Genomic DNA, 24974 nt, shown 5'->3' on the forward strand with positions numbered 1-24974 from the left:
GATGCTAATAAGGAACACCCTGGATTTAAGTTGGGTGAGGCCCTGCTAGGTATTCTGGTTCAAGGCTATGGGTGCTTTCCCGGGGACACTCTGGCGGCTTGGGAAGCGATATGGGGGTTAGAATATGTCACACCTTCAGTCATCAACGAACGCAACTTATAATTAGGAAGGAGACGGTACAGCTATGGGTTTAGATGATTAAATCTGTCAGAGCTTACTGTGCATCCCCTACAAAACATATTTCTGTACCACTAATTTGCTTTACCAAATATATTTTGGAAAAAACATAATTCCTGCTAAAGGCTACGCTGGTATTCTTTCCCTTGGGCAGCCGAAAAAATTAAATCATGTGGAACCACATTGGCAAAGAAACCATGAACTGGCCTTTAGGCTACTGAAACACTTCAGGGGAAGATAACACCATTGAATACATTTTTTAAATTGTCAAAATGTCTCTTTTCAAGCTTCAAGTGAGCCTTGTAAGTTTTGTTTTCATTTAACAAAGAACATGATCTTTCCCTAACCTTGACCAATAGCTCGAAGCTGTTGAACATAAATAATTCTTAGAAACTAATCATGATAAGTGATGTTACAGTCCCCTCGTCGCTCCACGCAGATCACACGTTTTGTCTGCTGCCGTCTCTTGGGAGCAGAAGCTTGAGTGATGTTTAATTCATTATGATTTACTCAAGTTTGTTTCCATTGCACTGTCACATTTGTTATGACAATACATTCACTTTTACAGCCCAGCAGACCAAAAAAAACATTTTTGACAATAGATGAATGGAAACACTCGTAGAGACTGAACTCCTTGTGATAATAAACCACAAATCCAGCTAGCATTCAATTTATACAAACATACAGTATGTTCTATTGTAATTCATTTCAATATGAACATAATTTCCATTAAAAAGGGAATTAAATCTAAGGCACAGGGATGTGTAATACAAAGTTCAATGTGAAGATTTCAAAACTCGAAAGTTGTCTGAAAAAGATACAAAAGGCAGAAATGCTGCTTGGTCCTTGGAAGCAGAGTTTGAATCTCTTCTAAGCAATTCTTTACAGCTGCTTCTCATCTTTTCATCTGAGAACAGAGACTCAACAAGTCCTAACCTCTATGAATGTGTCTAAGAATAGAGAGTGAAATAACTCTTTCGTTAAAGAGGCACTACTGTAAAAACTGTGTATTGTCCTTTATGATTTAAGGATGCAGATCTGAAGCACAGTTCTGTTTTGTTTTTTTTGTACTTTCAAATGACTCTTTCGTATTTTTTACCCCTGAGGCATTACAACAACAGCCACTTGAGTTCCCTCGGGCAGGGTGCTAAGTGGTTGAGAGGACTGGGAGAGGCTTGCGTAGAAGACTAAAGACATGCCTCTGTGAGCACGCATGCATCTCTGCACTGCTTTCAGTTCACACACAAGCTCTCCCCGGCAGAGTCAATAAACTGTTTGTTTTAAGTGTCTCTCTCACTTTCATTCGCTCTGTGTATCCCTTGCTTAGCTCTGTGTGCTCATGATATGAAAAGCCTTTTTCTCTCTCTCTTGCTCTCTCTCTCTGTGCTCTTCTGAAGCAGTGCTCAATCTTGCGCTGCAGCGCAACAGGAAGCCGTTTAGAGTAAAGTCCCCGCCATTGTTCCAGTCTGTTTCTCTCAAAAAGCTTTTATCGCTTCTACTAAGCGCCCTGCTAGGGGGAGAAACAAAGATTTGTTGATGGTTTGCTGCTGCTAAAATTGCACCCTGGAGGTCTGCACGCTTAACATGTGGAACATGTAATAAATTAAGAACAACGAGATGCAAACTTGGATGATGGCGGATGTTCCTGTGAGTGATGACAGCAGGGCCGTGCACCGTGGCAGGGACAGCAGTTTCCTCTTTGTTATCTCAAAGCCCTCACTCGAACTTTCCTGTTGCTCTCAAACTTTTTTCTTCTTTTCCTTGGAAACAACTGCGCTTTTGCTTTATAAATACTAAGGGGAATACAGATGCATTGTTTGGATAAATGTTCACGTCTCAAACTGCACTATATAGCACAGTGTTATATGTAATACAATCTTTGAACATGATATAAAACAAATGTCTTGACCTGGCCACTGACTTCAACAAATCACACGCCAAAACCCACAAAACAGTTCAGTGCTTCTTGGCATAGTGTCCCAAGTCCAATACGATTTTTTTGCCACAACCATAATAAAATAAAAGGACTGTCAAACAATGAAGGAAAGCATGAAACACATTGTTAAAAACATTGCTCGAATTTAATCTATTAGGTCTAATACAGATTTAAAAGCCACTGGCAGCTGTATCATCAGCTGCTTGTGTGGGAAGTCAACTGGCCCAGTCAGGGAAAAAGACTGATGGCTATAAAGTATAAACCCCAAAGTGCAGGCATGCAGTATTTCTGCATTTGTGTTTGGTGAACAGCTTTTCTCGTTCATCTAATGTTTAACTTACAGACCACACTACAGGCTACAAGTTAAATTATACTTTAAAAATCTAAATATTGGATCTGACAGAGACAGAGAGTGAAAGAGAAAAAGACCCATGTCACACTCTTGCTGGGTTTTGTTGAAAAATGTTTGCTACCTGTAGCAATGCCTTGACTTTGATTTTATAGAAGTGCAAAGTCTTTAGTTTTCAAGATACAAGATTTTTGAAGATACAATTTGCAGATGCTCCCTAAATGCGTCATATGCAAACTGCTGGTTGGCACTGCAATTTACAGATGTTCCCTAAAGGCCTCGCGAGCTACCATAATTTGGTACTGAATGACAAGGCATTTTTTGATACTTTACGCCGCTGGAGGAATTCAAGTATCGACATTCAGTACCCAGCCCTAATGACATATGTCTAAAGGACAGAGAAGAGAACAAATGACAAGATATTATGTTACTCTGTCAAGAATATTAATGTTGTAACATCACTCAGACGAGCACACAAGGGATTTTTCTTCACTCCATATATGGAGTCTGGTCATTGCTTTATGTTTTATTTTGTTTTCTCAAAAGGTTTAGAAAACCATGCAAGTGAAGTTGTAAACAAATAATGTATAGAGGTTAAGTGTTAAGGGTCCATGCTCTTCATCATCTGACGCATTATGTCAGGAAAGTAATGTGCACTTCATATTGTGCACAGACACAGACTGATGGTCAGATGGGTGTGACTGACCCTTGACCTGTGTCTTCATGTCTTTTTCAGTACAAACACTCTAAGTCTGTTCCTTGACCTTTGCTAGGGTAAGCTACTTTTGAATAATCAATGAACATAAGTTAAAGTTAATTGCTATGTTACAATGTCACAGACACCACAGACTCGCTATTGAGGACGATGTGTGAATTGGGGGGCAGTTGTAAGAGGATTACGGGGACCAGATGTCTGTCTGTTTAGTTTTGGCTTTAGACCAGACAGATTTGGGTCAGACTGACCGGAGTGACTTCCCAAGAAAAAAAAAAAAAAAAAAAAAAAAATGTCTGTTCCTATAAATTGTGCATCTCTTTCTATTCGAAGCCGCAGTGTTCCCAGGTGCTGAAAGTTACAGTAATGAAAACCATATCATAACAACAGTGAGAGCATGTAGTAAAGCATATGTTATCATAGAGGGATAGCAATATCACTACATAACTTCAGGACAGCTCTACACTAACAGGCAAGCTAGTTTTTTGCATAATATTAAACTATAACCTTTATGTAAATAATTTAAAATGCCACTTGAATTATTAATCAAGTGTGGCTATAAAGCCAAGGAAACTCTCAATATGGCTGTATTCCATTTTTTTATGTTCTTTACTGTCGTGACTAAATGTGTTTATTGAGAATATATCACTGCATTGGTTTGTTGATGCCTGGCTAACTGCATAATGTGAGTGTACAGAGTCTTGTGCACGCAGATACTTAAACCTCTATGGTGTTTCCACTATATCTGCACGTTGTGGTCGTATAGCAGCTAGCCGCAGCTTATGATGTACAAAGATGCTATTAAATCTGCAGTCACAGGTAGTGAGGAATGTTTATGTGAAGATAACGAACTTCCTCGGGTTGCTGCCTTCCGTATCTGCCTTGTGGGGTTCTGTACCTGCTCACAGAGTGGCATGTCGGCCTGTAGCTGTCATCCAGGAGACAGAGAGAGAGAGAGAGAGATATTTTAACTGTATACTGTAGCGGTTGAGAGACCACACAGGATATTACAGATGTGCTCCCTATTTAAACCGCCAAACCTCTAGCCGTCAACTTTGTAACATCCATCATAAAGCTCTCCGCTCCTCACCGTGGGAAGAGGGATGTGGCTGAGGACAGACATGAGCTGGAAACAATGAAGGATTTGGGACTGGAGCGACCTCCGGGCTTGTACCTGAGACTGAAGGCACCCATCTGTGGCAAGCTTTTGTCACCATCTCTTTTTCTCAGTGACTTATGTCCCCCCCAGGCATCTCTGGGACTCCATTACCTCTGCGTGTATTGTGGGAAAGTCAGGACCTCCCTGTGTGGAGAGCATGCGTGTCAGATTGATGGGCGGAGGTCTGACCGTGTCCTGGCTGACTTTCACTCTTTACATGGCGCAGGCATGGAGGAGGAGTGCCACGTCCCTGGATAAACAATGTAAAGATTTTGACGAATTTACAAGCGCATGGTTCCTGAATTTTTTTTTTGGTCATGATCCTATTGTGTAGGACTGTACATAGACATGAAAAAGGCTCAGAAGGTTGGAGTGAAAATGTCTTGAGATAATAATCTGATGACTAAAGTGTAATCTGACATGAAACCGTGTAACTGTGTAAGGTAGTGGGCGGTTATGCACGCTTGCCTCGACATGAATAACCCCTCAAACCTTTATGGCACAACAGCACTGTTGAACTGATGAATTACAATGTAAAGGTTCAAGATAGTTTTTGACTAATCTGAAGTGTTTTGGACAAACACACTAGACAGTGTTTCAATGTCAGGTTACTGTGAAGTGGGGTCAAACTACAATGTTGGTGACAGAAAATGTGACACTTTTTTTTTTTTTTTTTAACTTTTTTGTAGAAATTATTATGAATATTCAACAACATACTCGTGACATGCACAATACTGTGTGCTTTGATGTACTGCCTGGGTAAACTACTGGTATGTAAAGCTACCTTCTTCAGTGGAGGAATTCTTCCCACTTCCACACTACAGCGCCCGAACACATCCAGTTGTCAGTTCACTGGGTTGAAGAGAGCAGTGTTTTTTTTTTTCCTCCAGAGAAGCAGCACACGGCCCTGAGCTGCGAGCTGAGGCGTTGTAATCACTGTCCTGTCTCTGCCTCTGCATTTCTCTGTCTGTGTTTTTTGTTAGTATTGGAGCTGACAGCCTCTCAGTGGAGGAAGGGCTTTGAACCTGAGGGCTCCTCTCTCTACCAGAGGCTAATCGCTACTTCAGAACAGGGGGACTGCCCCTAAACAAACATTTACTGCTGTAAAGAGAGGGTCGGCCCCTAACGATGTAGGTCAGCGGGGCTTTTTTTTACAGCGCGGCCTTTATGGAGACGGATGCCAGAGATGGACAAATAGCAGGACATTAGCTGTCAGCAGCACCAGCAGGAGCCAGATCTGGCCGCACTTTAATAGCTGTTTGTTGGTGGAGAGGAAGAGGCTCATAAAAGAGGAGACTCTTATCTTCTGCGGACCCTGTGTGTTTGTGTCACAGCCAAGACTGACCACAATGAAACACAACCAGATCAGTGCAGGCCAGAGATGGACTGCACTCCATCTGATAATTGCAGTGCATCCTCCTATCTAGACCGGCCACAGGAAGGAATTTTAATACAACGCTGCAACGGCCGTCTAACCGTCTTTGTAGCGCACGCTATCATACGTGATTTGAAAACACAGTAAATACATAATTTCAGGAAAATGTTATGCAATGGCATGATTTTTTTTTTTTTTTTTTTGGGCAGCATAATCAGTTCATCCAACAAGGTTTATTTGGTGACAGCACTGAGGTTCTTTCTCTGCCTGAGGAGGTGCGCTCTTCCCCTCCACACGCTCACACCTTTAACGACTTCTTAAATGTCACAGAATGTCAGGCGGAGGGATAAAAGCAGAGGACCTCCTCGTGCTTGCCAGTGATCCTCTGTAGTTTTTACTATGCTACAGTGCTGCCGGGCAGGACATATGCACTCAGGTGTGGCCCAGATTTCACCGGACCGGCTGGTGACATGATTTAATGCACTTGCTACTAAGGAGCCAAGTGAGAAGAGCCCCATGTCAGTCGAGGAACACTGATTGAGCACAGCAGGCTCCCACAAATGTATCCTTTGTGCATGCTACTTAGGAGAAAAAAATCATCCATCACACGTGGTTTCATACAGTATAAGACGTCAGATTATAGAGCACTCTCTGTAGTGGGCTACCAGATCCCTCATAAAACCCACGATATTTATTTGTCTTTGTTTCAGAGAGATTTAAAACCAGTGTAAGTTGACTGTGTATTCCCCGGGGAACGAACTACTGCTGTGATGAAATAAGCATCAACTCTGCTCAATTTTCCATTGAGCTAACCAGGCAGCTCATCTCCATTAGTGTTAGTCTAACCAGCTCCGCTCTGGATCTCTTTAGCTGTGATCTCGCCAGAAGCCAGCTGGGTGTTATGTGAGTGTGTGTGTATGTGAGCTTGTGTGATTTTGTGAGAGCTCAGTGCTCTGAGCCCTACAGCTGTGAGAGATCTGAGTGTAAGACCATGATGGGGCTCAGTTAAGCTCAACAGCGTGAGCCTGTATCAATTACGCTGCAGCAGCGATACGGACACAGCGTGCGGTCTTCAAAGACAAAGACTTATGACCGCCCAGCGTCTCAGTTCCTCTGGCCACAGAGTCAGCTGGATAACCTTCAGACAATACACACTAACTAGGAACGAGAAAGACTCAGAGACACAATGTTTTAAGCTTTTAAAAAGGGCTAAATTCCACACATTGGTCTTTCAATAGAGATGTAAACCTACTCAAATTAAAGCTGCCACCATGCACTTTAATGTAGTATTCATTATGTTATTTCAAATTGAATGTGCTGAAGCAGAGAACCTGAAAATCAAACTGTGTAACTGTCTAAATACTTAATATGGTCTGGACTGTATAGTCTGTTCTATAATATACTCTGTAATAATGCTGTACAGGTACCTAATTTTTTTTACCTTTATCAGTTGAATAATTTGAAAGACAAAGTACATGGGGGTTTCCTCAAAGGACAATGTCACACCTCGTGACCTGTCTCCCCTCTGTAAAAAATCTCTGTGGTCCAGCGCTCCTTTGAACATCATATAGATCTCGTCTACAGCTGGAGACTAGTGGTATAGATGTATAGATGAGCTATAATCCATGTAGTTCTGTTTCGACCTAAAACCTCCTCTCCAATACCTTTGTACCTCTACATTGAATACCGCTCAAAAGGTAAGCTGATGCCTTTGAGGACTCCACCAACTCTGAAGAGATTCTGAAGGCAAAACTGTCATGCATAATACGTGTGGTATTTTCCTTGACTCCCGGTTAAAGAAATGACTGCCATATCAGCCAGTCAGCTGTGAACGGTAAGGAACGTGTAGGTGCGAGTGTGTGTGTGTATGGCGTGGTAATGAATGAAGGTAAATGGCAGGGTATGAAGCACTTCCTATCGTAATTTCACACTTGTCAGCTCTTGTGAGGAAACTTCACCTTTACACAAGGATAGCAGAACAGACCAGGCCATAGAAAACAGAGAGAATGTCTTCATGTTGTGAGATAAATTCTTTATGCAAAGAATTTCCCTTGCAAATATCTCCTATCCTCAACTCCACTGAAAGATCGCAGAATTCATCTTAAAATACTGACATTTAAACAACATAATGTCTCAGCTGTCAATACAAAAAGTAGTTTGATAAGCATACAATATACACTGAAAAAATGATAAATCAATAGAACAAAATAAAATTAAAGTACTACTAATGTCACCTGCAATTATTGTATGAGTGATGAAGTTGGTTTGAGGTATATGAATATGTGGAAGGGAGCTGTGTTGGGGGGACTCTGATGAGCGCACTATATCTTACATGACTGCTATATAGACACGGATGAAGCACCTATCATATAGTACATGTACAACACACACACACACACACACACACACACACACACACACACACACACACACACACACACACACACACACACACACACAAAGCATCGAGTGGTATCTAATTAAACTGATACATGAAGTACAAACACATTATCAACCTGCATCTTAAAGAGCACCTTTACCTCAATGATGGAATTCAGCACACACTGATGTGAAATATTGTTCATTAATAATTTTTGGGTACGTATGAGTCAAATCCTCACATGGGATGTGGGATGAAAGGCTGCTATCCCGCTCACCTGCCAGGAGCATGCATCTGATTTTCTCCAGCTTGATGCTACCGTTTCTTTATGAGGTTTTGTAACTGGGCTCCAATTTGCAGCGAGGACAGGAAACTTTAACAGTCACCTGTTTTAACTGTTGGTTTATGTTAAAGAGACACCTGTTGGGTATAACTCACTAAGTAAAAAAAAAAAAAAAGCTTTATGTGTTGTTTTATGTGTTGCTTAATGTGCCTGATACAAACACTTATCCTCAGCATATATTTTAGCTGCAGTCTGTTCAAAGTCTAACATCATACATGGATTTCTTATTCTTACAAACACACAGCGCTTCCTCGTAGCTTTGTATCAAATGTGCCAAAACAGTTGCTTTTTAAAGATGCACATTACACAACTGGATATTATCTCTGTTGCTGCAGCATCTTCTATATTCATGCTTGGAGCAAATTAAGCTTTTCATAAGTGTACAATTAATTAGCAGTGAAAACGGTCTCAGCTTTCTCCCTTTCCTTGTATTTATTTAAAACACAGCTTAAATGCTTAACATAAACTAAAAATGATTTAAACAAAATTAAGAATGATGATGAAATATGCACAACCTCGGAAAACATGACCACTTGAGAAATTTGCACGTGTCGAGCTCTATGTGGATCTATTAATATGCGATGTTAGTTAGGGAGCGTCAAAGTGGCACTACAAGTGTGTTTATGTGTGTGTGTGTGTGTGTGTGTGTGTGTGTGTGCGTGTGTGTGTGTGCGTGTCTATGTGTGTGTGTGTGTGTGTGTGTGTGTGTGTGTGTGTGTGTGTGTGTGTGCGAGCGTGAGAGAGACAGAGCAGAGAGGAGGAAGGGGTGAGTAGAGGGAGGATACGAGAGCCTTCTCGGGGGACCTTAAACAAACTGACTAAAGTGGTCCTGTTTTCTGATCAGGCACAGAGAGGAGAACACTTAGCACTGCTGGAGACACTCTAAACAGCCACTGAGGAATTAGCCTGTTACTGGGAAACTTCACAGCTCCTGTACTGGGCCGTGTCCCCGACTAAGTAATACAGAAAATAGAACAGGCAATAAGCAGCAACAAACAAATGCACACACGCATCTATCCCCCGCACACACGCGCACGCACACACACACACACACACACACACACACACACACACACACACACACACACACACACAGGTGCATTAGGACGTGTATACCAATAAGCAAGGCACTGCGGATATCCGCTTCAAACCAGCACAGATAAACATGTAAACACGTGCAACCCGAGGTACCATATGTACGACGGTCTCTCGGAGGAAAAGCGGTAGATAATGAATGGGCCCCTCACACATTCCAGAAAAGTGTCGCATGTGACTGGAAGGAAAATATGTTTTCACTGAGGAAAAGCAATGACCTTATTCCTTCTCCGTGTTCATATCCAGTCTGCCTGCATCGCCAGGTTTGGCCAAACAAAGAAGAGCTTAAATTTAGGCCCCATGATGTCAACACAAACACAGGATAGAAAGTTCATCGTTAATTAGGTGTCCCCCCCTTTTCTAAAGTTCATTTCAATTAGTCCCACCTCGGCCCCACTTTCAGGTCTCAGTGATTTGTCAATGCCTCAACTTCTATGTAGCGCAGTGTGGTCACAATGCAGCATGTTAAATGTGTGTGTATGTTTTTGCATGCGTGTTCCTGTTTATGCTGTGTGTGTGACCTCGACAAAAAAAGAGACTCCTGTGCCCTTGACATTTCCTTCTTGTTCTTATGATGAATTGCAGGGGTTATTTACTAGTTCATGGGAGAGAATCACAGATCCCTGCTTTGTTCCCAAACACTCGCAAAGAATGCAGAGACATCCATAAAAATAACTGCTCTGGAACTTTCACTGTCATTCCTAATCGTAAGATTCGTTGTTCTATTAACTGGAGTGTTAGTAGAACTAACACTAATTGGACCCAAAATAACCTCAAATTATTTAGCTGGCTAATTTATGATGTTCTAAATAACATTTTTAGATTTTATAATAACTATAAATTTGGAAATGATCATTTCTACAGCTGGTGTCTCCTGGTTTTGTCCAAACAAATTAGATGAGTTGCCTTTTTTTTTTTAAGAGAATAAATAATAAAAATAAAATAATAATTATTGCTGGCCTGAATATAGAATATATTAGGAGTTGAGCCATTGCACAGTATGTTGTTTTAATACCTTTTTAACTATTTGTTTACTCTATATTCTGGGTGATCTTACTCTAATAACATCAGAGGCTCATTTCCATTTCCCTGTAATTGAAAATTAAGTTTTTGTGATTCTGACTTCTTTTTTGCAAATTGCAAACTATTTTTTACAATTTCAAGTGTTAAAACAAGATTTTTTTTTTTTTATTAATTTGAATGTCCAACTATAAAATGTCAGATCCATTCATTCATTAACAACTATTTTACAACATCAAGAACTACATGCACATATTTAGACGATTTACTGTATATCACTGGCTTCTATAGGTGCCGTACTCAGATGTGTCCTATGTAGGATTCCAGAAGGTGTACTATGTCTGCTCTGTCCATTTTGTGACACCCTCACATAAGCCGATCAATCAGCTGTAATGAAACCCATCAGGTCACCTTTGAAATTTATCATTTTTTTGTGTGCGTAAAATGAAACGCCCCTTGATGGTATGGAAGCTATATTTAGATTACCTATATGCTAACATATCTCTACCCCTCCTCCCCTCACAAAAAAGGGGAAAGAAAAAAAAAAAAAAAAGCTTATGAATTATGCTGAGATACTGAGACCATATGCTAGTGTGCTATTACCGAAAGCCTGAGCTCGGACATTTGACTTTCTTCAGTCCACAGTCACAGGTTTGCGGCACTGAATTTAAATTTTTACATGTAAAATGATGTACCTGTCTTTAAAAGCAAATGCACCGAATCTGAAAGTTTTAAAGGTAAACATAATGTGAAAAGGTGCTTTGTTGCTCATCAGCGGGGGAGAATTTTTTTTTTAGCAATCACCTCAGTGTTTGACTTATCTCTTTCGTCCTCGTGGTGTGTTTTCCTCTCTGTGTTTCTGTCGCTTGCCGAGGTTTGAGGTGCTTAGCATCTCTTGTTTGCACACAATCCGTCTGTGATTATTGCCCGCTTCAGGCTTCATGCACGGTGATGCGTCTTTTCACAAAGCAGCTTCATTTGCATAGATTTTGCCAAGAACCTCTCAAATCTCCGGGAGTGTGCTTGAAGACGAGTTAAGATGAGCAATCATAACGACACATCGCCTGGTTTGTTGTTAAAGGCAGGCAATATCAGTATCAGCTGAGTTGCACGAGAGTAAATTGGCTCTTTAAGTCAGAGAGGGCCCACAAAAACTTATCAACTTGTTTTCATGTGATTGGGAGGATTTCTAACACTTCAGTGGATTTTCCACAACAGTGTTTTTTTTTTTTAATAGAGGCCAAACCTGTCTAACTGCAGTCCGGGCCCGACTCTGTGGTTCATTTTCTGCAGATGGCACATAAAAAGTCCTTATTCGAGCATTTGCAATGAAATAAGCTTTTCTTACGTGTTTGTTGATTTGTTTATTTATTTTGTTGTTGTAATTTTTTTTTTTCTGCTGAACACAGCTGCTTGGGCCCCGCCATGCAGAAAGGCCCAATATGGCTCTGTCTGTAAATCGGAGTCCGGGGGCCACAAGACAGAAAACAGAGGAGAACCACCCGGCGAAATTTAGCGCACGATGGCTCCCAGCGGGCGTCATTTGGGGACCAGAGAGAGGTTTTTTTTCCTCATTCTCTCTTTCCTTTTTCCTGCATGGTGAGCAGGTTGGAAAGCTCAGCCCTAACATTGCTGCTGACACAACCACTCAGGGACGGCTGTAACAGCTCTCTTAGCATGGCACCTGTTATTGAGCCGTCAGAGAGAGGGAGAGAGAGAATGAGAAGAGAGAGAATATGGGGAGGGAGAGAGAACAAGGAAAGGAAAAAGGAGGTAGGTGTGAAAGCGGGAAAGAGTGAAACTCAATTGTAATTTCAGGGCTGTCACAGTTGTGAGAGCCGGTAATTCCGCTGCCGTATCAGTGAGTGGTCGTACTAGACTGCCTCTCCGTGCTGAGACTGATCTCTTCCCTCATTGTGCAGCCTACCTACATTTTCATTCATCTCAAATCAAGTAAACAAACGGACTCTAATTAGATTCACATCGGGCTACTTTGTAAACAGACAGCAGAGATATGTGTCTATACAGCGGTCACACTCCTGCTCCTCCTATTTCGCTGCTGTGTTTCCCTGGTTGAACACATTTTCTTCACACTGTCTCTTTTCCATTTTAATGCTTCTAAAATCACTCGGACAAGCCTGTGTGCCTTTTCTGCAACTCTTTTCCATTTGTCTTCATCCCCTGAATACAATTGGCTCCTGGATTGATGTGATTCATAATGCTTTCATCAAACTAGTAATGATTCTAAATAATCCCTATCTCTCAAGTCTTACCAAGATAAATGACCTCGAGTACAGTAAAAAGAGGGGGTGATAATAGCAGATGATGTACTGTTTTCACTATTCTGTTTTTCATTCCTAATTTGTTTTCTCTTGAGATGATACCAGGACAGAGATATTTTAAAGATTTTCAGAAGATGTGAACACAATTGTTGTAGAAACAAATACTGCACATACAAAGGAACAAAAGAGAGAAAGGAAAACACTTTGGTTTATTTTCTTTGAGCCAATCATCAGAGGTACACGCCAGGCTGCTGTCCATTCAAGCACAGCAGTTGAATTCCTCTGCAGAGCAATCAAAATGGATTAAACCAACCACGCTCCAGCTGCCTCCACGCAAATCAGATATGCCTGTGATGATGATAATCAATCCATAATAAAATAACACAACATAAATCTGATAGTGTTGTTCCAACAATTTTAATAACATGGATTTAAATATTGCCATGTGCACTGGGGTGATTTATTGATGAAAAAGTGCTATCAAGCTTATATACACCCCGTTTCTGGTGGCCCGCCAATAATACCATTAACTGCATTGTTCAAACTCATTATGTGATGAGAAACACAATAATAATCGCAGGACTACAAACGCACAATTTCTCCCATTGAGCTAATCACTTTCGCTAGCATTATTAGCCCCCCCCCTTCTCTCTCTCTCTCCCTCTCCCTCACCCTCTCTCACCCTCTCTCACCCTCTCTCTCTCTCTCGTCATAAATCCTGGGAGAGGCTGGCGTATAAATCCCTAGTGCTGAATTAGTATTGTAATTTCTGGTATCCATGCATGCTTTGCCAGCACAGACCTTGGAGTTATTAATCTGGGGGGACAGGTGCCACAGAAACAATATGCTGAGCGGTTGGCCTGGATACTGGGCCGACCCCACCCGTGCCAAAGCCCTCAGTGCATTCAATTAGAATTACAAGATATGGACTGGAGCCCAGTTTTAGAAAGCATAAAAAAAAAAAAAAAATCTGAAAACTGAAGGGATTTCATGTTTTATTATTATAAGTTAAGTTTCAAATTAGTTTTTCAAAATTGTGCCTATGCAGAGCTTAACCTTTAAATATAAAACAGGACTTCCTGAAGAACGGCCACGTTGCATCTTTAAACGTCTGAGTGTCGGAGCAGAGCCTGTTTTTCGAGTCCCATAACGTGTGAAATTATTTGGTTTACCACCTTTCTGATAGAAAAACTGTAACACGGCACATATGGCCCACTGACAAACATGACAGATGACACACTTTGTTTGCTTTTGTTTAGGCACAGCCTCCACTCCTAATACAAGCCTTTTAAGTGATCAAAAAGGCCTGGCGATATTTGATGTTGTCTGTTAAGAGTGAAGGAGGGGGTTAGGGGGGGAGTGTCATCCAGTGATATACAGCTCCAGTCCTCTGTCACACAGCGCAGTGTCTGCTGGGAAATAATCTGACATCTTGTGCTCGACACATCCAAGCGATGAGTAGAGCAGGATGGAAAAGGAGGGGGGGGGGGAAAAAAAGGAGGCAGGGGGTAAGAAGAGATAGAAGGCAGAGTGATGGGACAAAGAGGAGAGGGAGGAGAGAGAGAGAACGAGGGAAGTGGGAGTGGGAGAGTGAAAGGAGAGAGAGGACACAATCAATTCAGCAGCCCCGTCTCCATCATGTCATCGCCTGTCAGCATAGATTTAAGAATAAAGCTTTTGAGAGACCTTCCAGAGCTACAGTCTGATCAATGCTCTGGCGGTGTTGGCCCAGATGTCACTGACATGCATCACACACTCTCTCAAAACACAGCCGACCCTTCTGTAACTGCATCACTGGGAACTATTCAACCTTACTACCAAGTTTGTAGTGGGATGTGGCATCTGTTCGACAGGCCATGTTCCTGTCTTCTACGATAGGTCGCCATCCGCATGTACAATCCTCCACATGGCACAGAAACTGGATGTTAACCGTGCACCCACAACTTGAATATACCAATGGGAGACAGAAAACTGGAAGTACATATGTGCGAAACCATTAGAAAAAACAGAAAGGCAAAGATGAAGAGATAGTGACAGGGTGAATAAATGGAGTCATTAAGCATGTGTTTGTGGGAGCCTGGCTCCCATATGACAGCGCGGGGTGGCAGGATGCTTCTGCTGCCTTTTCCCCGTAAACAGACAAACAGATTGGCTCTACAGCCTCTCTCCTCTGGGCAGCCTTTGCCTCCTGCTTTCTGGGGAACACTTAGGACTTTTCCCTCCGTGGCTCTCCGGAAAAACTAGTTTTTGTGCTGTGTTTCAATTTATAGTACAGCTTCCTTTCGTTTATCAACACATGTCAAATTACTATTTCGTCTGTAAATCCCAGTGATTAAAAATGTAAATCTGAATTTGACTAATGAACATGAATGAAACAGAACATGTTTTAGTGAAAGAACCCGATGCATGTTGCTCCTTAAATAGCTGCTCTCCTTTCCCTCTTTCTACTCAGTCGACCAGGTTACAGTATGCAACACTTTCTAAACCCTCTGAGATGGATCCGTAAAGGTGTCCCATGGCCATGTGCAGACACACAGTGGTTTGTGTCCACTGCCAAAACAGCAGAAAATAAGCAATGCTGAAAACAAATTAAAAGTGGATATTTTCATTGAATCAAATAAATAAAAATACTTTTCTTGTTCATATTTGGCCAACTGTAACTACAATTTCTTAAAACCACCAGGTCATTAATATCCTCAAATGTAAGTAAACCTCCAGACTCAAATGTGCATACATGTGGGTTCCTGCTGACCCAGCCGTCTAGGACATGTGCCGTCAGCTTCGACCAGGAACTTTTTCCTCATGTTCACTGTCTGCTGTCAGCTAGAAAAAAAAAATGCTGTTAAAAATAACAACTTAAATGTGAATATATGGACAAAATGATTGAAAGTGCCATCTTAGTGGCACAAAAAACTAATTAAAAAGCAGTACTTGGCAACAGTGTCAAGTGTCATACTTGAGCATGCTTTTGTTTTTCATTACATTTCAGTTCTTCATGTTGTAAACAGCATTTCAGGATTTCTCAAAATGCACAGAAAATACGACTTTAAACACATATCAGATGGTTTAAGGTTAAAAAAAACAAAAAACAATCATCAGCAAAAATATGTTAATGCCTTGGCCTTATAATAATAATCTGGAACAAAATGAAGTGTTAAAAATCCTATCTGCCAGCAGAGTGGAACAAATTCTTCTCTGGCCAGTGGAAAGAGAAAACCACTGTGATTCCATCTCTGCAGCACACAGAGGAAAATCTACCTCTGAGTTCAAAGCATTATAAAAATCTTGAAAAGAAACCGTTTTATCTCAGTTTGATCTCTATACTCTATAGTCTGACTCTTTTTTTTTGGCTCTCACTGTGTTCATGCAAACTGTTATTCTTACTCAGCTGCTTCGACTTCCGTGTGTTCAATCCCCTCCAACCCTCTCACTCTGTCTTGTCTTTTGATTTCAGTGTGGAGGGCAATCGTTACGTGAGTGATGGTACCCATCAGTGTAGTGCATGTGTTGTAAAACTGTCAGCCGCTGACAGATTGACTGACATGGTCAACCCTTCGATTACCACCACAGAGCGCGCCTGGTGAGAGAGAAAAAGACACCGAGCGAGAGCCGTGCATGGAGGACACACGAGGGGAAACAGGTGCATCTAGAAAGTCGTGTTTTATTTTGCTTTCTTCTGCGAGCACTGATCAAATCTGGCACTAAACTAAAACCATAAAACAAATATTGTTGATTTTAAAAGGAGTACAAGAAAAAGAAAGAAAAAAAAAAAAAGACTGATATATAGACAAGGAGTGTTCCCGTGTAATTTCCAACAGCTGTTGATTCAAAGGGAAAAACTTTATTTGGTCCAGATGGTCTCAGTCAGTGGCAGAATGAGAGAGCTGACTTCATTGGCTCCAGCCATGTGTTTTTCCTCCTGATAGAAATTAAAATGGTCGTTCGTTTGTCACCGCTCACTACACAGCTTAAAATGTAGCAATGAAACGTTCCTTGGCGATAATGCACCATAATTACTCAAACGCCTGTTCTTTATCTGCAGCAGAGGGAGCGCAGAAGGAACATTTTCCTCAGATGAGATTTTAAAACCCAGAGCTTGCTTAACCCACAGCAAAAGATGGAGAACAGTCAAAAGTATTGTTCTTTTTGAGCGGGAAAGAGCCATAAGCCTGTCATCTTGTTCAAGACCATAGAAAATGAAAATCCCAATGTTATGCGACTTTTTCTTTAAAACCGAAACTATAGAGGACAGTTTGATGGCAGCTTCTGTAGCTGGAGGATGAGCCCGAGTATCTCTGCCTCTAATCAGATGTAACAGGCTGTAGTAGCATAGCGTGATAAATGTATTTATTTTAGTAGTGTGATGGGTATTGATCTCCACCACAGGTTAACATTATGGAGGCCTTGGAAGGGAAGAGAGTGGGCGACACTAACAGCACACATCTCACACCTCACAAATGAGGTGAAAAACACACTCTGCTGCGGAGGTGTGGAAACGTTAACAGTGGCCTTTGACTGCCAGTCGAACATAAAATCAGTCATTTATCGGAAATAAAAGTTAGGGTGTGCCGAGAGAAAAGACAGAAGCATGACAAAAGTTGAGTCACAGCAACATGAAACTGACACAGAGCAGAAAACATATCCACATGCAGTTCTTTTTTTTAAGACTGTGGTGCAGCTCCAAAGGCACTCACGAGCATGTACAACCGAAGCGTAGACACGACCTGTGGTCGCTTGACTCAAACGTCCACGACAACATCATCTTCCCAGCGCATTAACGGTGATTGCGGTGAATCATGCAGGGAAATATAGTGATTGGTTCAATAGAGCGGGCTGAGCACACTCATAGTGCTTCATGAAAAATATACAATTGCTTTTAAGCTGAGTTTCACTTCTCTATTTGTCTTTTGATCTTCCCGTCTTTCTCTACTTTGTTCAACCTTTTGGTGTTAAAACGGTGGAAGATGATTCATTGAGCTTTTTTTTTTTTTTGAATGCTAACTGAAAATGTCAGCTGCTTTGTGAGAGGGTCAGACAGAATTTAAATGGTAAACTTCTATTTACTTCTTTTAACTTAAGAGAATCATATTTATGAGTTGATATTACTACTAAAAGCGTGTGTACAAAATAGATTTACATGTATATTATTCACCGTTATACTCAATATAACCACTCAATTTGAATTCTAACAAAAGATAGCTTATAGCATTGCATTTTAATAGATTATAACCCTTAACAAATGTCTGCTAAAATAACTGACTCTTAACTTTTAGTTTCTTTTAACTTGTCTCATTCTGTGTTCTTCTGTCTGTAACTATGTGTTTCTTATGTTGCTGCCTGTCTTGGCTAGGTCTCCCTTGAAAAAGAGATTTTTAATCTCAATGGGACTCTCCCGGTTAAATAAAGGTTAAAATAATAATAATAATAATAATAATAATAATAATAATAATAATAATAATAATAATAATAATAATTTAGATTGAAACCATTAATGATTTGGCAATCATGATGTAAAATAAAATAAAATAAAGCAAAATGTAAATATTTTCTCATTTGCAAAGACAGAATTTGATGTCTCTTAAATTAAACAATAATAATAATATATTTGTCTCCATAATCGAACTGAAAAGAGAAACGTGATGAAGGATTTTGTTAACGTATTTCAACCTGAAAAAGTATCTGTTAATTTTAATTCAAAAATTGGTAGAATGAATTGTAATTGGAAGAATTGCAGCTCAGTTTGCACTCAAACAAGATTTAAAAAACACGAGTCTTGTTTGAGCTCTTCAGTCACAGCTGTGAGGTATTCACTTCACAATTTGTTTGGCTGCACAGACGCTGCTGAATGGCCGCAGACTGTGAAACGCTAAGAGTGCAGTGTCGCTCTCATTGTGGCTTACTCTATAAACACAGGACTTGATTGGGTAGTCTGTGTCTCCACTAACATAAACATTAAACTTACCCCCAATGAACTGGAGAAAGCTCTTCAGAATAATGCTCGGAAATATCCACACAGATAAGAGGTGAGTAGTCATTACCAATATTAATGAGGGAATTTCCACGCTGAAGTCCATCATGATAAGTAATAATGATCTGCTCCGATTAGTGATATATTTGTGTTATTTATGAGTTTCTTTATTAGGACTGCTCTCACAATAAGCTTTCCTTTGAGGTGAAATCAGGATGGCGACCTTAAAGACTGCCGACTAGCAGACTCTGCTACAGTACACTTCTCACTGTGGACTCATAAATTCACACTTCACTGACCTGATGGACAAAAAAAACCCTGTGCTGTCTTGCTCCAAAATAAGGACACTTCACTCTCCGAGACACCGAGGACGGTAAAGCACAACATACAGAACAGTATGTGCATGTTTAACTTCCAATGTACACGTTCTGAACAACAATACTAGGGGTGATTTGCGAAACAGAATTTTTAACAAAACTTTGAAAAAAAAGTAAAATAATCAGTGTATGAACTATTTGCCACTGAAATAATGTCTATAAAAATGGAAAAGAAAAATGTACATCCCTGTGGACTGATGTGTGTCGTGTTTTACGTGGTGAAAGGATCAGTGGAAGGTCATCTGAACTTTTCCACACATCAAATCATCAGCTCACCTGAGACCCTCCGGAGACCACTTAGTTCACTTTACAGAAAAGTGAAGGAAGGAAGCTCATATGCAACTTTTTTTTTTTTTTTTACTTCGTTTCTCTGTAGTCTTTCTTTTTTTTTTTACTCTGCAAAGTAAGTTCTAGTTAATTCAAGTGACGGTTATTTCTAATGTATTCCTTTAATTGTGCAAAAATAGTGACATTACAGTGTTTGTACTTCTTCCTTGCTCTGCTAATGTGCATACTCGCCTGTGTGTGTGTTGGCATAGTTAACTGAGTCAGTGAGACAAAGAGGATCAAGAGAGGCTATCGGCAGATGAACCACAAACATTTGCATCTCAGGAAGTGCGTCAGCCGTGCGGGACAGTCCCAAGATCGAGAGCATTACAGCGCTTTAGCCCTGTTTCATACACACACAGATGGACATATATGGACATGTTGACAGATATTGGAATCAATGCAAGACCTGAAATGCAGTGGTTTGTTCCAATTCTGCAAACGGAAAAACTTTTAACATTTCAGAGAGCTTACACTGCATCTAAGTCCGGTCTTAAAGCTACATTGTTTATTTATTATTTTTTTATTTTTCCATTATGTTACTCGATGTTGTGTTATCTGTTTCCTTCTTCCAGTAATATTGCATTAGATTTCCAATATTCATGGTGTGTTTTTCCATCTTTCACAGATCAAGACTTCATAGGCTTTTTAGATGAAAAATTATCAATACAAGATGAAGCATCAGCAAAAAAGCAGTGACACATTGCCAACATGCTCTTGTTCCCGGTGCCAGCATCAATAATTCAGCCACCAGCTCATAACTTTATTTTCAATGCATAATTGAGGCAAACCAATGATGGTTGTTCTTTCTTTCTTCAGCCGTTTACATGTTGAGCAATTTTTAAACAATAAGAAGAGCAGTCCATTAAGATTTTACCATCCTCTCTTTATACTCCAGTAGAAGCTGGAAAGTAAGGACAGGAGCCTGTGGGCCGCTTTCTCTCTTTGTGCTTTGTGCTCGGTATTGTGAGAAACGGGTTGATTTCAGGTGTTTTTGCTCTGCAGTTGTAGCTATTGTAAGCATGAAAATGTTAAAATGATAACTGTTGGAAAGCTGTGGTGGGTAAATGAAAAAGTGTAGACTCCACATTTAAAAAGTGTGGTTTGGAGAGAGAGGGGGTCTCAGGGGGAAGTGAGGTTTCTGTACCTGCATTCGTTTATGAGTGTGCAGTGCATGTGTGTGTGTGTGTGTGTGTGTGTGTGTGTGTGTGTGTGTGTGTGTGTGTGTGTGTGTGTGTGTGTGTGTGTGTGTGTGTGTCCTTCTAGTGGCTTAGAGTGGAGCAATTATTTAGATATTTAAGTTGCCTGTAAGGTTTGCATTGTATTAAGCTACTTTAAAGGGCATTTCCTCGATCCAGTGACTCATTATATGACCTGACTCTATTTCTCATTTGTTTTGTACTACTGCTTAATAAATATTGATTTACTATTTTAATTACATGTTAATCTCAAAACACTTAGGTGCCAGAGTTATGACTCTCTCAAGTCATACTGCAAATTTCCTGTTTGCAAATATTTATTGAGGATGGCATCCTGAGAGGGCTATAAAAGTGAATAGCAACCATTAAAGAGAGACTAGCTGTCTACAATATCTGCACAAGTGTCAAAATCAGCATCACAAGTTGACCCAGCTTCTAATCAATTGTTTGTACTCTTTTTTTTTTTTTTTAAGCTATAACTACAAGGGCACAAAAAGAGTTACATATAATTTCAAAATCTTTAATTTCCATTATTAAAAATCTTTTTTTTAAACTCTATTTTACCTGAACAGTACTAAATCAAAAAATAAAATTTTATTTGAACTTGTCAAATGAACTGAATTTTCCCAATTCTTTTAGTTAATTAGAAGGTGAAGAATGACGTTTTTTTGTTTTTTGTTTTTTTTGACAAATTGGTGTTAAACAGACAACCTGGAAGCAGTTACAATTCATGTAGTTCTAGTACAACTTATGATCAAAAAATGATTAAATCTAAGAATACATGGAAAAACCCTGACAAAAGCCTGACAAAAGCCTGGAATGACCAGATAAGATCATATATATATATATATATATATATATATATTTTTTTTTTTATTATTATTATTATTATTATTATTATTATTATTATTATTATTATTATTTTTTAATTACAAGTAACCCAATCCTTTTAATAGTTTATATTTTTTTGACTAGGGCTGGGGAATGATTTATGCTTTTATGGTGCCAAGTTGCTTTGGTTCAATCTACTCTCAAAAAATGCCCTGTAGATAAAATCACTCAGTTTCAACCTGAATACATTTTACATCAGAGTGATAGCTTCCTGGTGAGGCCTTTGTGCATCATTAATAAAGTGTAGCCTCTCGCGACAGTTTGCATGAGTCATTCAGAAAACTACAGAAAACAACATGGGCTTCAACTTCTGCCTCTGAACTCTGACAACTCAAGATTCATACCATAATGTGAGGAGTAATTTTCTCCTTAAAATGTTTTTTAAGAAATGAATAGGGAAAAACGTATCATTCAGGAATGAGTATTGAAGGCAACTATCAGTATCAGTACTACTATCGAAAAATATTTGAACAATACCCAGGCCTATTTTTGACAGATTATTTAGCCCGGCTTTTTTTGGTGTAAAATATATAAAAATGTATGATTATCAAATGAATTTAGATAACAACCATTAACTGTGCTCCATAAGGTCTTGTTATCATCATTCAAAATTATTTCCCAAACTGATTGCTTTGTGAAGCGTAACTTACTGATCACCGCAGGGAATTTCTCAGACTTTGCAGGGAATCAAGCACGAGAGTTTTAAAATGGAGGCAAATAATGGGGCGAACATTGGAGCTATTTTCATCTTTCAGCGGATTGCCTTATCTCATATGGGTTTTAAAGTATGTCATCATAACTAATTAGAAAGCAGTGTATTGATGAAGGATCATGTTTTTTTTCCTGTTTCTTTTCTGCCCACATGGAGCTTCACATATGACCTGTGAAGAACGGTTTCAAAGTGAATCACAGGAAGCCAAAAAGTTATTCTCGACCTCTTCATAGCAGGCATGGAGTCATGGAGGCCTGTGGCTGTGCAGGTCTTTGTAGTCATCATTAGCCTTTGCCTCAATCGCATACTTCACTTTAAAGTGTTTCAGACTGTTTTTAGTATGCAGTTAGTTTACACGATAAAAATGTCAAAATACTTAAAAAAGCCAGCATGCACAGTAAAACTGGACCGAGGCAAAACAGCTCCTGTGATGGCTTGGAATAAATAAAAAAACAAGTAAATAACTGGCTGTAGTATCCCATCTTAGCATCTGTATTATTTCTGGTTGTATACTAACAGTGACAATACAACCTTTGAATAGTCCTTTCACAGCACTGCCGCCTATATTAACCTAAATACTTTAATACGTATTCCTGCCCCTCCTCTCTATCACTCGTGCTCCCTCCTATACTCGTGCTTTTTCACTTCCATTCCAGATCCTTCCATCAAAAAGATATATTGAAACGGAGAATGCATTAGAATGATTGGGAAGCTGAAAAATTAAAGCGAAATTTAGTGTGTTTGTGTGTGTGTGTGTGTGTGGTTGGCGGGAGGAGGGGGGGTGGGTGGACGGGAAATCTGTGAATGAGGAACAGTAAACAACATAATTCAAATCCCCTTTGGGCTGAATAAAATGGACAATGTGAAAAAAAAATATTTACTTTAGATGAGAGTGTGCAAAAGTGTGTGTTTGGGAATAATCTATGTAGTGGGGTTTGTTCCTGAGATCAAGGTTGCTGGTTTAATTGAGCCTGTACAGGACGCAGGGCTGAGAGAGCAGGCAGAGGAGCATCGATAAACTATGAAATGGTTCCAATATGGCCAATCGATGAGGCTTTGTGAGCAGCTCCCATGGGGCTTTGATTTTCCTCTCAAACAACAATCCAGGATCTCTGCTCTTCAAAGGCAAACTCCATCTTTGCTGTTATTGTTGTTGTTGCTTTCCTCATGTTTGAGTGATATCACTGAGGTCGATTTCTTAGACATCCATGCAGGCTCTCCCACACTTGAATCACCCGGGAGACGGCTTCTGTTGGTCTGTGCAATGGTAACAACAACCAATAAAGGTCAATCTCCCATGGTAATGGCCAATTGGGTTTGTTCCCATTATTGGAGCTCTGAGCTGTGGTCAACAGATGGAGAGCTGGCATCACCGACCCAAGTTACACTCCAACCTTAAGGAGCCTGAGCTCTGTATCCAGGCGCTGTTGTGCGAGCCCGTGTTGGCCTCTACATCACTCCTTCATGCACAGCTCCTGTATAAGGAGGACCGTCACAGTAGAGTCACAGGAGTGCTGCCAGTGAGGGCTAACCGTCTAACCATTTCAGCTAATTGCCTCATTAATGATTCACTGGTGTTAGGCTGCTCTAGCACTTCGCTGTGGGGAGCAAATTGTTCTGATTGGTTTGCCTCTGTCAATTATTGATGAGGCAGTGAGCTGAAGTGCTAACACCTGGCTTTGGAGGTCCAAATGGCCCTGCATTCCCATCACATACTCTGTTATCACACACCCTGGGACCACATTCTGTCTTGAAGGGCTGGAGTCTTGACGGTTGCTGTTCTCTGAGAGTGGATGCAGCATGCCCCGGGGCAATGGCTGTGATCTCAGTTGTGAGGATATTAGCTCATGGAACATGGCTCACTGCTGTGCAAAATGTGGACAAAACAGAGACCCGTAGCTTGCAGTGATTTGTGTGAGTAACAGAAAGCAAATAGAAACAATGTCACATGGAGAGGGGCGACTGGCAATGCTGGATGATGTGTGTGTATTTATCTGTATGTGTGGCTACAAATAACAGTAATATTGGAAATGACTGAATCATCATGTGACAATTAATTCAAATGATAGTCTTGAATGGGGCAGATCAAATTAGGGGTATTATATATCGATATCGTAATATGAGACAAGATGGATGTGATATTATTGTGATATGGTATAAGTGTCATCTTTTCCTGGTTTTAAAGGCTGCATTACTGTAAAGTGGTGTCATTTTCTGAACTTACCAAACTGTTCAGGCTGTTCTATTATTTTCCTTTACCATTAATCATTATACCTTAGTCATTATATCGGCAATACTGATGATTATGTATCAGAGATATCTCACTGAGTAAACATTTTGTGAAAGCACAAAAAGTCAACCCAACAATATTGTTGCAATATAGACATCAGCTCGTCTTTGTCTTCTGTATTTTTTTAGTAACACATTGCACAAATTGTCTATAACCTTATACATCTCCACAAGAATACTAAAATAATGTTCAGTATAAATTAAAAACAAAAATTAACATAAACAACTAATAAATAACGTAATCTTTGGAAATATGAATATGAAAAATAATAACTTCATATTTCACAGGAATGACTGGAGCTGTAATGGCACGCAATGCAATGTCAATACATTCTTTGTTTATGGTGATTTATAATGGGTGCAGGCGACTCCTTTACAGTAGG

The 24974-nt window shown here is 40.1% G+C and overlaps 1 protein-coding gene across 1 annotated transcript in view; it reads left to right on the forward strand.

The window, feature by feature from the left end:
- The window catches only part of mafa (MAF bZIP transcription factor a), an 82930-nt gene that overhangs the window by 46364 nt on the left and 11592 nt on the right, over positions 1-24974 (forward strand). The window lies entirely within an intron of this gene.

This window comes from Embiotoca jacksoni, unplaced genomic scaffold, assembly GCF_022577435.1.
Source record: "Embiotoca jacksoni isolate LCO1_2020_lvr unplaced genomic scaffold, fEmbJac1.0.p SCAF_6, whole genome shotgun sequence".
NCBI lineage: Eukaryota > Metazoa > Chordata > Actinopteri > Embiotocidae > Embiotoca > Embiotoca jacksoni.